Below are 11,070 nucleotides of genomic sequence, written 5' to 3' on the forward strand. Positions count from 1 at the left end.
TGAGAAGGAATAAAATCTTTGGCTGGCATATGCAGAATGGATTAAATGGATAGCCATATAACCATTCTGGCCCACAAAGGATTCAACCCCATAGCAAAACAGACAGTAGGATGGGATTTCAATGACCTTTTACTTTTTTTTTTAAATCTATTGTAAAATATACTTTTGCCACCCTCCTGTCCACCTTTGAGCAGCCCTCCAAGATAAATAGTCCTTGTCCTGTCTTCCCTATACAGCCTCTACCCTATAGTTAGCAACCTTCAGTAGTACCACATTTACACTGTGAACAAGACCTGAGCCAAAGAAAGGAGGAAAAAACAACACCTCATCAATCACATGGGGATTCTTTATTTGTCAAAATGACATGTGACTTCAGTGAAATGAAAACCTGTTCAGTGTAACTTACTAGGGCTGGGCTGTGCGAAGCTTTGCTGGCTGTTTTGTTTCAGGGTTGTTTTGACTGATTTCAAGCTTGAAACAGCAAAATCAAAACAAAATTCAGGGCTACAAATAAAAACAGCCTTGAAACGAAATGAGGCCAGTTGAAATGTTTCGAATTTTGAAGCAGCCTGGTGGTGGGAGGCAGGGGAGAGCCAGGGTTGTGCTCTGAGTGGCTCCGCAGCCCCACATGGCTTAGCTCTGTGGAGAGCACAGCCCTGGCTCTCCCCACCTCTCCGCCTCCTTGGATCGGCTCTGGTGTGGGGCCCAGGGAAAATCAGCTCTTGCAGGGATCCACCCTTGCCCCAGGATCGGGGCCGGGGCAGGTCTCTGCATGAGCTGGTTTGCTCCAGGCCCGTCTGCTGCTGGCCCCAGGTGGCAGCACCAAGCTCCTGTGATCTGGGAGGCAGATCGGGGCCCGCATGCCCAGGAGCAGTTCAGCACAGCCTTACAGCCATCCTGGTGGTGCAGGTGAGCCCCCGATCTGCCTGCCAGATCACAGGACGCTGGTGCTGCCAGCTGGGCGCAGCCTGTGCTGGGAAGATCGGTGCTGCCACTGGCCCCAGCTGGCAGCACCAGCCTCCTGTCATCTGGCAGGCAGATCGGGGGCTTGCCCATCTGAGGTCAGGGTTGCAGGGGCTGTGCTGGACTGCTTCTGGGGGTGCAGCCCCTGTTCTGCTTGCCAGATGGCAGGCTGGTGCTGCTGGCTGGGGCCAGTGACAGCACCGATCTTCCTGGTGCTGGCTATGAGCAAAACATCAAAACAGCATCGAAACAGCGAAAGATTTTTGATGAAAGGAAATGGATCAGTGCTATCTAAATGAAACAAAACACTGTTCTGTCAAAATGTTGAATGGACGTCAAAGCAGAATGATGCTGTTTCACATAGCCCTATAACTTACAGAAACACAAAAATCCTTCAGCAGCAGATAATCATAAGAGGATTTGTATAACATGATCTATAGTTAGCATATGATTATGGATAAAGCCAATGAGCAGAGGGACTAATCTTTATTCTTCCCCTTTTAAGTTCTAAGCTGAATTCCCTGGAGGCAGTGCCGGTAAGTTCATGATGCTACTCCTTTGGGGCTGATTTCTAAATGATGAGGTGCTTGACACCTTTATGAAGCCCTTTGTCCTGGTGAGTGACAGTGTAAATTTACCTGCCCCTGTGCTATTTGGCCAGGCAGATGTAACTGCACTTCTGATTTAAGAGGCAATCTGTGAAGAGCAGCCCAGCATGCTTGAGGGCTACTGGGAATAGTCATCCCATCATTCCTGCTAATGCAAACAACAGAACATAACAATAGATAAAGACTCTTCCACTAGAAATAGGATGGGAACAGTGCAGTGGCAAAGGCACTAACTTTTGGTGCTAGAGTGAGGTTCTTTAGGTTTTTCTCAACTAAATCTTCATGCAGGGGTTAAAAATTTCATGGTACTTTTTAAAGAGCAAAGCGATTAATTTTCAGTCCCCTCTTCAAGGCACACAGTGAAACCAGTTCTGGCATCCTTTACTGTGATATAAGGATTCAGTAGAGAAGATCCTTACATAGCAGTTGCTGCTTGCCAAACTGTGGAATATGCTTCACAGAGGTGGAGGTGTGAATCGCAACACCAGTCAAAGGCACCCTCCTATTTCAACCATTCTTGTGCCCCCTCTGGGTAGCTGGTGACTCTTCTGCTTTGGTGCTTCTCTGTCCTCTTGAAGCACTGAGAAGACAGGTGTGCACTGTTGGATAGGGGCACATCAAGGGGGACACTTTTTCCTGAGCTAGAGTTTTTTTCATGATGTTTTCCATCAGCACCACCAGTCAGTCTCAGAGCTGAAAGACATGGAGAACCTACCAGTAATGGATTAATTCTGAAGCAGACCATCTTTCAATGTGATGGAATAACAGCGGCTCTTATCCTACTTCTGAATAATATACCATCACACATTGTTAATCCAAAAGTAGCCTACAGGGCCTACTGAACAAACTAAGGAATCTATTATCTTGTCAATATAGGTGTATGTGCATTAGTGATGAACATCAGGGCAGCGCAAAGCTTCAGTTCCTGATTTGATTCAGTGGAGATTCAGCCCGATTCGGTGGCTGAATCTCTGAATCCAAATTGAATCGGAGGACACTTTAATCTCTTTGATTCAAATCAGAACCCTCTGAATCAATTCAAAGAAGTTCAGAAAGATTCAGCAATTTGGACAGAGAGACAGCTTTAAATGTTTTTTCTATATACCTCTAGGTAGCAGGCAGCTCATGAATGCTGTGATGCTGGGGTGCATGGAGTGTCCCACGGGAGTGGAAGGAGCTCCCCGGTGTGCTTGGCAGCAGACACAGAAGTGGACCAGAAGCCCTTCCGGTGCACATCCAGGTCCACTGGGGAGGATGCAGGGGGACTACCCTGCACACCCCTAGCTTGGTGGCTGGTGCCTTCTGGGTCTGGAGGTGCACCTGGGGTCCCCCCATGGCCGATTGCTGAGCTGGGGGGATGTGGGAGACACCCCACATGCTCCTCAGCAGACCCAGAAGTGGACCGGAAGTACATCTGGGTTCTGGGTTTGCGGCTGAGCATGCAGGGGGCCCCCAGTGCTCCTGTGGGATGCTCCATCTCCCCCAGGATCGAAGCGTTCACAAGCCGTGCTGGTACCTCGAGATATGTAGAAAAAACATTTAAAGCTGTGTCTATGTCCAAATCACTGATTTTCTGAATCAGCATCGAATCTTCAGATTCGGATTCAGCCAAATTGAATCGTGGACAGTGATCCAAATCAATGAATTGAATCACTGTCCCCAATTTGGGCCAAATCAAAATCTGAATCAAATAGGGCCCGCTTCACACACCCCTAATGAACACGGATCATCAGTGTTATTGGAATACTGTCCCATGCGTCCACAAGAAAATGCATCCTTGAGAATTTTCACTGACAAGACAGCCAAAATCTGGAAGAGCATATATGAATGTCTCACCTTTAAGTCTCATTGATTAAGAGACAAATCCTGCATTAAAAGTTAAATACATGCATAAGACTTTTAAAGATCTAAAATGGGATGATAGAAGGGAATAAAGTACAAAATGTCAGGTAAATAAAAACAAGGTAACATAAGATGAAAATCATCTTCCAAAAGCAGCCATGGTCTGAGCAGCCACTGAGAAACATTGTATTCATCCACTGGTTTCAGTTTGTTTCCCTCCCCACATCATGAAAGGATAAAAAGGTAGGGTTGAGAATTCAGGTTTGGGATTGCTCTTTCCCCTCCAGAAAAAAATTCTGGAAGTCAAACATGACGTTCTCCTACCTGACGTGTCTTCCCACTTGCTTGATGCGGGCAGTAACTGTCAGTTTGACTGTAACAGTGGAAGAGGGGGAATAATTACCATTTTGAAAGTGTGTGTCAGATCTACAGAAAATAATCTGTTACATACCACAAGCCCAGTTTTTCTCTTTGTTAGTTTACTCCCACTGTTCATGGTTAGTTCTAGTTAACAGGAGCCATGGGTACATAGCAACTCTGAAAATGAAGACATTCTGGTAGCACAACATAGCACTCAAAACTAATTTACCTTGCTCCACACTGCATTTAATTCTGGGCTACTGTGGCTAGGTTGCTTTTGGTATTTTCTGCTAGTTTATTTAGAGCTAAGTTCGGTATCTCTACAGTAAACAAGTAGGCAGCACAAACATACTCCTGATCTGAGACTAACATTCCCCAGGTGAAAGAAGGACATAAATAATACTTTATCTCTCTCTCTCTGATTGCCTTATACTGATTTAAGTGCCCCAATGCTGAGGCTGCAACAGCTACTTCTAGGCACCTGGCACAGTGGAGTCTAGAGACCTCAGTTACAGACGTGAGCTCCTTATTCAATATCTGGAGGAGGGAGTTAGGCACCTCAGAATGGGATCTGAAAAAATCTGATCAAGGAGCTACACAGACTAGTCAATAGCGTAGTGCTGAGGACAAGGTTGTAACAGATCATGCTGCTCTCCAGGGTTATGTACTTTATCAAGCACTACTTGGGTTTTCTCTCCACTCAGGATTGGCAACCCTGAATTCCTTCCTGATGATAGCTGCTTATTTTCCTTTCTTTCACAAAGGGAGAAGAGCAGGATGAGAGGGAAATGGCAATACTATCCCTCTTTTATACAGTGGCCAGATGACTCACTGAGGGTGTGGAAAGCATAAGTTCAGTTCTCATGTCTGCCTGAAAAAATTCAAGTGTACCTCCCTTACCTCCCAGAATAATTTATTAATTATCAGACTATGGACTATTCTGGGGTAGGTGCATTCACCCCCACAGGCTGAAACTATACACCTCTTCATGAGATATTTGTACAAATGCTAGGCCTGAGAGAGAAAGGAGCAGAAACGGACATGATTCTGCAGAATCAGTTTAGATTTAGGCACCTGCATTCTACCTAAGGCACCTAACAGTCTATCTGTTCCATCTAGGTCTCACTTCAGATGCCTGTATGCAGACATGGAAAAAAAAAAATGCATGCTACCAGAAGCAGCAGTCCGTTATGTCAACCTGGGGCCACAGCATCTGTACGGATGGGGTGCTTCAGTGGGGCTTTTCAATGCTTTTAACTAAAGTTGATTCAATCAACTATTAGATAAAAGCATCGATAAATCCCCACTAAACTGTCCAATCTTTACAGATGCTAAGAAAGCCAGGTGCACTGCCTCTTTTGGGCACATACTCCGATCAATGCTCTCCCGCACTGAGTTTAAAGTAAAGCGCTGTTTTTCTGTCCCCCCACATCTGGAAGCAGTCAATAATAATGTCCAAGTCAGGGGAAAAAAATCACAGTACAGTGGGTTGAGAGCAAATGTGGTTCACACTGGTCACGTGTACATGAGACGCTATGTCATTGTAGTGACGTAGCTTGTTGCTACAGTGATGTAGTGTTGGTGGGCATGAACCCTGATGCTGACGCTACTGTGCAGTAAGGTCAAAAACAACCCATGTGCTGCTGGGACTGCTCTGTAGCGGTGGTTACCGTGCAGTCATTTAGTACTTGGTAAAGTAACAACTCTGCAGTTGGGGGCATGTGTAGACGTGCCCACTCACTACAGACCACTCACTAATCATAATAAATTAAACCAAATTCCCCAAACCTTGGATTAAGGGAAAACAAAGAAACTCCATGCTCCTGCAGAATCCCTGCTTCCAGAAAAGCAAGCTAAAACCGAAGTTACATTCTAATGGTGCACAGTAGCTACACTGATTCTACTGCTAAGGCCCAGAGGTACAGTCGATTATTTCATCTGACTTCCTGTGCAACACAGCTCAGTAATTTTACCCACTTATCCCTCTTGTATTTAGCCCTATAAAATTGTGTTTGACTAAGGCCTATTTTGAAGATGGGCATCCAGTCTTGATTTCAAGACATCAAAGAAATGGAGAATCTACCTGTCTCCTTGGCGATTTGTCAGGTACACTCACTGTTAAAAATGTGTGCCCAACTTCCAGTTTAATTTTACCTGGCATCCGTTTGTAATCTGCTTTTTTCCCATGACTTTACTGTCAGGCTTGCTGAACCCACTATTTTCTGATATGCTTTCCCAGCTAAAATACCAGTGCACTGTAATAAAGTAATCTCTCAGTAGTCTTTTTTGCTGAACTGAACAGGTTGTACTCTTCAAGCCTCTTGTTCTGAGACATTCATCCTAACCATCAGATAATTTCTGTAGCTCTTTCTTGCATGAGTGTCATATTTTCCAGCATAGTTAAAAAAAAATCTTAACACCAGAACAGGATACAATAATCCAATATTAGTCTCATCAATGTCATATACAGGAGTAAGCCAATTCCCTATTCCTACTCTCCTGCCTGTCTATCCAAGGATCACAAAGGTCCCATTTGACACGGTATGTTTGGAGCTTAAGCAGACTAGTTTGTTCACCGAGATCTCTAAATCTTTTCCAGAGTCACTGCTTTCCAGGACATGGTCCTCCATTCTGTAGGTTCTTGTTCTTAAGCCTGTGACTTTGTCTTGGCTGAATTAACTATTTTTTCTAAGTGTTGATGCTTCTGCTAGTTCCTATTTTAGCAAAAATTCTGAAGCCCAAGTTGGAAAAAAAAAGTTTTGTTTGAATGAGTAAGTATTGATGACAATTCTGTGGAGCTAAGAATCATTTTGCTTCATAATCTTAAGGCTAGGGAATGTATGGTACCTCAAGAACAATGCTGGATTGATGTTTTGGTGTTATTTTACTAAACAGTTTCTTCTTTAACCTTTGTACCAATGAATACATTATTACAACTCCTCTGTTTGTAATGCCAACAGTGACAAATACTTAGTTCTTTTCAGCTTTCTGCAAGGAGCCAGTTACCTTGGATTAAGGACTTCTCTGCTGAGACAGCTGCTGATTGATGAAGATGAATGTGACTGGTGAGGGTAGTATAATTTATGAAGAATGGGCTGTTCAAAATGTTTGGCATAATAGAAGCCACCCTGAGAGTTTTGCATGTCTCTTTTGGGGGTATTCTTTTTTAGAGGGGTCAAATACTACCGAAAGATATTTAAGACTTATGGCCAAAAAAAGAGGCTTACCTTCCAATTTAGGATCAACTTCCTGAAATATTTTATGTAATGTTGCCATAGTGATAGCTTATAAGGTAGGACAGAGATGAATACATATATTACTGCTCTAATAAGAATGAAACTTCTGAGTGCCAGAAAGAGAAAAATGCATTACTCATCTGTTACTGTTCCTTGATGGTTTGACCCGGACGTATAGATCTGTTGGATGATTTTCCTGGTGAAGGGAAACCTGATAGGGGTTTGGTGGTTTGTTCATGTTCAAGAGGGGTCAATTGCCGAGAGTGTGTATTTTCAAGGAGACTGACCTGGCTGGCTGGTTTGTCTTGGCATGGGTGGAATTGGCTAGGTATACATGGAGGATATGGAGGTAATGGGAACATGTGGGTGCTATTTGCAGAGAAATACGTAGTTATAAGACAGATCATGCTGGAATGGTTAATTCTGGGGGAAGGCAGAAACAAAGAATTAAAAAAAATCTAGGCTGGAAAACTTGCAAAAAATAATATTTATTTTGACTTGATGTTCATTAACTAAAAGCAGATATTTAATGTACCATAAACATTTTAGTGGCAAATTCATAAAAGAAATATTTTTATAATTATGATTTTAAGAATGATGCAGCCTCTTTAGCTAATCCTTGAACTAACAAAGCAAATATAACAAAGCAATATAGTGAGAAAAGATTTTTTTTGGATTTTCTGCCCAACTCTTTCTCAAACTGGTGAGGGACACAGCTGCCGAGATCTTTGAAAAATAAATTTACCATCCAAATACAGTCTTGTACATTTTGGGCCAAACACCCAACTGGTGTAAAATGCCATTGCTTCACTGAAGTAAATGGATTTACTTTGGCTTTTTCCACTGCAGGAGCAGGCCCTTTCCAAACAACACTACATTAGCAGAACTAGTATAGAGCTTGACAAACACTAGGACCTAGAGTACACAGTGCTTTCTGATTACATAATGATCAGCGTGACCCTGTTGCTTCTTAGTTAGGATTCTTGCATCTAGTGACCTGCCTAAGAAGTGCTGTTTGCTGTGTCAGGCAGTATCTTCACCCCGAATTGTGCAATGATTCTAACATCGTATGGATTCATTGGTTCACTGAGCCCACAATTTAAAAGAACAGTGTTCTCTCTTTCCTAAGAGTCAGGCTAGAGAGTAGACTGGGAATAAGGGGCCAACCTGGACAGGCTCACAAGGTGGGTTGATCAAAACCTGATGACATTCAACATAGAGAAATGCAAGGTGCTCCACTGTGGGAGAAAGAATCCACATACTTATAGGCTTGGCAGTGCTTCACTCACTGGTACCACGACAGAAAGAGACTTGTGGGTCACGAGGTACCACAAGATGAACATAAGCCACCAATGTGATGCCGCAGCTGGCAAAGAAAATAAAACTGTGGCTTGCATCTACTGATGTATCTCAAGCAAACCCAAGAAGTCATTCTTCTACTTTACTTGGCCTTGGTGAAGCCACAGCTGGAGTACTGCAACCAATTCTAGGCTCCATGCTTTAAAAAGGACATAAAGAAGCTTGAGAGAGTCCAGAGGAGAGTTCCACACATGATTAGAGGTCAAGAGAGCAGGGCATATGAGGAAAGGCTGAGAGGCATGGGACTCTTCACCCTGGAGAAGACAAGGCTCAGGGGAGACTTGTTGGCAGCCTATAAGTATATAAGGGGTGTGAACCAGGATCTGGGAGAATGTCTGTTCATCAGGGCACCCTGAGGGAAGACAAAGTAGGCCTGATTCTATTTGGTGGAGATTTGGCCCAATTTGGTGGCCAAATCTCTGAATCCAAATTGAAGCAGGAGACCCTTTAATCTCTCTGAATTGAATCAGAATCCTCCGAATTGATTTGAAAAGATTCAGAAAGATTTGACGATTCGGACATAGACATGGCTTTAAATGTTTTTTTCTACATACCCTTAGGTAGCAGGAGGCTCATAAATGTTGTGATGCTGGGGTGCATTGAGCATCCCACAGGAGTGTGGGGGGCTCCCCAGGGTGCTTGGCAGCAGACCTGTAAGTGGACCAGAAGCAGTTCCGGTCCACTTCTGCATCTGCCAGGGAGTGTGTGGGGGGCCCCCTGCACCCTCCTGGCTTGTTGACTGGTGCCTCTTGGGTCTGGAGGAGCACCTGGGGTCCCCCCATGGCTGATCACTGAGTTGGGAGAGTGCAGGTGGGGCCCCTGGTGTGCTCCCCAGTGGACCCGGAAGTGGACCAGAAGTACACCAAGCATATGGAGGGTCCCGCCGCACTCCTGTGGGACACTCCATCTGCCCCAGCATCAGTGTTCACAGGCTGCGTTGGTGCCTCAAGTTATGTAGAAAAAATGTTTAAAACTATGTCTCTGTCCGAATCGCTGATTCACTGAATCAGCACTGAATCTTCAGATTCAGATTAGCTGAATCGAATCATGGACAATGATCTGAGTCAACAGGTCAAATCATTGTCCCTGATTCAGGACAAATCCAAATTCAAATTGAATAGGACCCACTTCGCACACCCCTAAAGTCAAGGTCTAACAGTCACAAACTGCTGGAAGACCATTTTAGACTGGATATAAGGAAAAACTTTTTTACCATTGACTCTCTGGAGTCTAGAATAGAATCCGCCCAGAAGTCGTGCAAACACCTACTCCGGACATGTTCAAGGAATGTTTGGATGCTTATCTCGCTGACCCCAGCTGACCTCCTCCCCTTTGGGCAGGGGGCGGGACCCAATGATCTTGTGCAATCCCTTCCAGCCCTAATGTCTATGAAATCTGTAAGCATTATAATTGATTTACACTGGGCACCTCCACACGTGCGCCTGACTGCGCAGTAACCACTGGTATTGTGCAGTTCCAGTGCTGCACAGGTTGCTTCCGACTCTACTGTGCAGTATCAATGAACCACTGTGCAGTAGCTCATTGCTACTGCGCAGTAGCTGCAGCATCATGGTTCGTGCCCACCAACACTACCATGATGTAGCTTGTTGCTATGGCAACATAGCGTCAGTGGGCACAAACTGTGATGCTGCCATTATTGTGCAGGAGCAACTGTGTAGTAGCTCATTGCTACTGTGCAGTAGGATCAATTCAATTTCAGTTTCAATTTATTAAGGATTCTGGCTGAAAGCCATGCTCCCAAAAACAACACAACAAACATACAATCATAATATAAATTTAAAGGTGCCGTAGGGTCAGAAATGATCCATGCGGCACCAGGACTGTGCAGTACTGCTGGTTATTTTACAGTCATTTCTAAGTGACTGCACAGTAACAACTGCATAGTCAGGTGCCTGTATAGATGTGCCCAGTGTAAATTAATTATAATATGCCTACCTGGCAATATAACTTTAGGTAATTTTTTTTTTTAAATGGAGGCCTCAAAGCTAAATTTTCAAGTGTTCAACATGTATGGTCAGAGTCATATTTTCAGTTCTAATTTAAGGATTTAAAAAAATATAAATAAACAAAGTTCAATGCTCAATACAATGAGCTCTTTCAAAAAATGCCATTACTTATTTTGGTGCTTAATGGGTGCAGAGGCCTTTAAAAATATGTTTTCCTGATTGTGGGGACAGATTTTGGAAAAATTGCTCTGAAAGAAAGCAAGAGCTTGTTAGCGCATGCTCAGTCACATTAAGACAGCTGCAGTAAGACAGCTACATTAGATCACAGCTACATTACATATGTTGGAGGAGAGAACATGTGTAGTCTGTGCGCACTGTGCTTTACTGTAATGCTCCTTGAAGTCTTTTCATCAAGGTTCCCTCTAAGCTGTGCACATGCACGGCCGCAAATGCTTTAAAACCATGCTGCGCACGAGCTCATTAATGCTGCACACCCACCTGATGAGGAGCTGGCTTGCGGCTTCAAGAGGCAACAAGCTGAGTGCGGCAGAGGCACCAATGCCAGCATGGGAAAACTTACTGGTAAGCTCAGGCAGGCCACTGGAGGCAAGGCAAGGTGAGGAGGGGACAGGGAAGGGGACGGGGCGGGGCTGGGAAACTGCTCCACTTCCCAGCTCCGGCGCCATGTGCCTCTTTGCTCCCAGAGGCATGGCGAGGTGGTGATGGGGGCTGGTG

This window comes from Crocodylus porosus, unplaced genomic scaffold (genome assembly GCF_001723895.1).
Source record: "Crocodylus porosus isolate Cpor-Errol unplaced genomic scaffold, CroPor_comp1, whole genome shotgun sequence".
Classification (NCBI taxonomy): domain Eukaryota; kingdom Metazoa; phylum Chordata; order Crocodylia; family Crocodylidae; genus Crocodylus; species Crocodylus porosus.